Below are 4037 nucleotides of genomic sequence, written 5' to 3' on the forward strand. Positions count from 1 at the left end.
TCTGTAGTTGTCCCAGGTGGGCCACATAGACGGTATTACTAAAACCTTAACCCTGCAACTGGTTTACACCATGAAACGACAGTACCAAAATGGAAACACTCTTCTATAAATGTGATATTTGCATTTTTCAAAACTACTGTCACGATAAATCTACGTTGTCTCATTGTCAACAAATTCCCATAAAACGACCAATGAAGTTAACTAGTGAGGATTGTGTTGCCTTCAGACAGAGCAAGGTGAGCTGTTTCCAGTCTTTATGCTAAGCTAACCAGCTGCTGGCTTTAGCTTCACATTTAGTGCACAGACATGAGAATGGTCATATTGATAAATCAAACTTTTTACCTAACTTTGGTAAGCGTGTTTACCAAAACGTCTTAACTATTCCTTTATAAAGGGTTGGAATAGCTCCAGTTTAAGAAGAATTATGTATAAAAGTCTCAGACATTTCCTAAAACTGCTGGGCACTGTAGTTTTTAGCGAACATTGATTGCACTGCATTTGTTAGGGACTGTTTTTAGCCACGGATTATTGTACACATGGTGCTCCTGTGAGTATTTTGGGACAGCAGGACGGTGTATGTGGAATCGAGTCAAAATAAACTACAGTGGTTTTGATAAGACTGGAGCTCTATGGCTCAGAGGGATAAGACTTATTAGGCGATACACACGCGATCTGTTGTTGGTTCGGGTTATTTTGTGTTATTTGTTGACAGCAAGAAAATTGTAGAATATGATCAGATTATCCTTTAAGTAGCCAAAGATTGATTACTGTACCTTGTTGACAGCTGGTCTCAAAGGCCGGCTCCTGTTCGGCCAATCAGACGCCTCCATCTCTTTTTTTTTTTTCGAACCGCACATGTGAACATGAACGAAAGAGCCGCTTGAGTGAGTTGTGACATACCGTTTTCCCCGACTCAGAGAAAACTCCAACCCGACATCGCCTGAAAAGCAGGGTGTCGCGTTCAGGTGCTCGTAATCTACACGACCGGTGTATTTCTACCACGACAGTGTTTCAGGTGCTCGTCAAAAGAATCAAACGCAGTTCAAGGCTGTAAAATAGACAAAATCATTTGACTGCTTTTCTCTCAACGTACTGTACATAGTCTGAGCATCACTGGAAGAAAACCTTGTTTGATATTTAGCCCACAGTGAAAGCTAAGTTTACTATTAGCATTAACAAAGTTAGTAGGCCGGCTGGCTGCTGTATCCTGCTAATTAAACACTAAATTGTTTACCGATTACCAAGGACCGTTCAAATGCATCATATGCAATCTGTGAGTCCCAAGCATTCACCAATGCACCATACCTTACTTAACTCTGATTCTTCCTATCAGTGTGATCAGTACCAAACAAACCCACGAGGTCAAAGGTCTAATGCTGCATTCAGGTCATGTCGGAAATGCTGGTCTCTAAAACTGGTACTCGTTTGAATTTCATGGTACTTAAGGGGACATAATTGATGTTTTTCCCAGATGTCGGTTGCTGCCGCCGATCTTCACGCTTCAGTTACCCCAGAGATACGAAGTGTCGACTTCCAGATCAGACGCTCGCGTCCACTGTCTTTCCTCTATGACCTCAATGCAGCACCGGGCAGAACGTATGAGCTTTGACCCCCTCTCCTGATAGGCCGACCCAGTCTTCCTCCACCCCTCCCCTCGTCCCTCCCTCTCCTCTTCATCTTCCTTTCTTCCTCCCCCTCCTCCTTCTCCACACTTGCATGCCCATAAAGGGAGGGGGGGGGCGTGTCTTTCTCTTTGGGCAGGTCTCATTCCAGGCGTGAGACGAGGGTGCAGCACCTGGGCGGGGCTTCTGATCTGACTAAATGTCACATTTCGTGGCAGTTCTCGACGCGATCACTGGTGCGAAAGAAAGAGTTTTTTTCAAAGTCCAGGCTCTGGTACCAACACTGTCTTCTCATTTATTCCTCTAGCTCAGATGTCAGAAACTTCCCAGTTACCTCAAATGCACCATATATCTATCAGCGGCTCATGCTGGGTTCATGTCATGTAAGAGAAAGCGGAAGAACAGGGTGACTTTTTAGCAACAGTTCAAAGGCGGGAATTCATTCAGTCGATGGAGCACATCCAAATTTTATTTAAAAAAGTATTCGATTCAAACACACATCCGTGTTTACGTATTTGGCAGCTCATATTTACAATAAGCCTGTCATGACATGAATGCAGCATCAGAGCACGTCCTGCCACCTGCCCAAGGAGGACCAGTCAAACCCAGATAGATCCATTTGAGTAAGAAGAAGCAGGTTCTTGTTAAACTGCCTTTGTACTGAGTGATTCGTAACACTGGACTGAACTCAGTGTCACACTGCACACACTATAAACTATGACCAGCACTTGTAATGAAGCAATGACACAGCATTCTACTACTACTGTATAAATATAATGAAAAGGACGTTTTTTTCTGTAATGATATTATTGAAACTGAAGATGAATTAATAAAAATAATCCTGATTATTCTGTACTTTTCTTTGCGGAAAGTTATTTTTTTTCCTAATTAACTGTGATATAATGAAAAAAATATTGTTTAATGAAGTCATTGTACTAGTGTCAGTCATGAGGGAAAGCTGTGATACAAGGTGTGCAAAGCTAGAAACAGTTAATTCACATCTATAGGTGTTCTGTCTTCATAACTGCAGATGACTAGGAGACAACTTCCCTATGCAAGAAAATGTAACAGAAAAATATCTTAATATAGGAGTTTATTATTTATATACATAAAGTCATATACATAAAATTTGACCTCTGCATTTAACCCATCCCTAGCTTATAGGGTGCAGTGGGCTGCTGAGAAGCGCCCGGGGAGCAGTTGGGGGTTCAGTGTCTTGCTCAGGGACACTTCGACACAGGACACGTCCCAGCCAGATCGAACCGTCGACCTTGCGGTTACTCGACGACCCTCTTTAAGTGTGCCACGGCCGCCCCATATAAGCTAGTATTATATCATACAAATACAATTAAAACCAAATGAATGAGTCACAAGGATATATTTGCAAATCAGATTTTTCCTGTTTCATAATTTTGCATCAATTTTATTTTATATATTTTTTTGAAGTTCATTTTCCACCTCCAAAGAATGCCAAAACCAAAGGAGGATGAACATGTTTTTATTGCTGTTAGGAATTTTTTTCTTCAACAGATTTGACAGAATCTTGAATGTTTTTTTTCAATTCATTTTTGTACTTGTAGGAAATGCAGATTATCTTTTTTGTCTTACAAAAACAAATGTGGTATGGCCTGTGATGTTGCAAATGACTGAAAAGGAAGTTGTCCTTGGGATTTCAATTTGATTTCAATCACCTCTCAAATTCACAAAGAGGCCAATTGTTTTATCTGAATAGGTCTGCATCTGTTCTTCTGAAGAAATGTGTCTGTCTTCCTTTCGAGCCTCCTTGTGTTATTGTTACATTTATATATGTATTTATTTATTTATATCACACACACACACACACACGTATATATAATCAATATTAATGCAGTGGAAAACCCTTTTTCCACACACACGTATATATAATCAATATTAATGCAGTGGAAAACCCTTTTTCCTCATTCCAATATAGCCTACACAGGTACAGACTTAAGTCAGCTGATTTGCCAATAGGAAGCATTGGGGTCCAAAGACATACTATCTCGGCAGTAACATGGAAGTGTTATTGCACACATCCGTGCATAAGCAAGGAATAGGTGAATACAATATGAATTAAAATGTTCAAATAGATGTGATGTAATTTTAATGCAATACATCATAAATGTTTTTCTTCTAAAACTGTCCAAAGAAATGTCATTTGACAGTTGCTCGTGTTTGTTGTTAATTTTGGCTTGTTTGATACAAATGTATCAATAGTAATAATTCCACTGTAGTGGTCACGGGCTGCGTTCCACCGATGTAGCAACGTGTTTGATTGGTTTAAACAAGATCTGTTTCATAGCTGTAGCCAATCGGCATCATTGTGTTATCTATCTGGCGGTAGGTCGTCTCCGCCCCCCTGTCTGGAGTGTGAGATGACAGTCAGTGTGGAGGAGG

General features: G+C 40.6%; 1 protein-coding gene across 1 annotated transcript in view; it reads left to right on the forward strand.

Moving 5' to 3' along the window:
• The window catches only part of LOC306707056 (gephyrin-like), a 31057-nt gene extending 28580 nt beyond the window's left edge, over positions 1-2477 (forward strand). The window contains exon 24 of the mRNA XM_079174345.1: positions 1-2477. This exon is cut by the window's left edge and continues 998 nt beyond it. The gene's annotated coding sequence lies outside the window, so the exon portion shown is untranslated.
• Positions 2478-4037: the final 1560 nt, after the last annotated feature.

This window comes from Pholis gunnellus, assembly GCF_910591455.1.
Source record: "Pholis gunnellus genome assembly, chromosome: 15".
NCBI classification, from domain to species: Eukaryota; Metazoa; Chordata; class Actinopteri; order Perciformes; family Pholidae; genus Pholis; species Pholis gunnellus.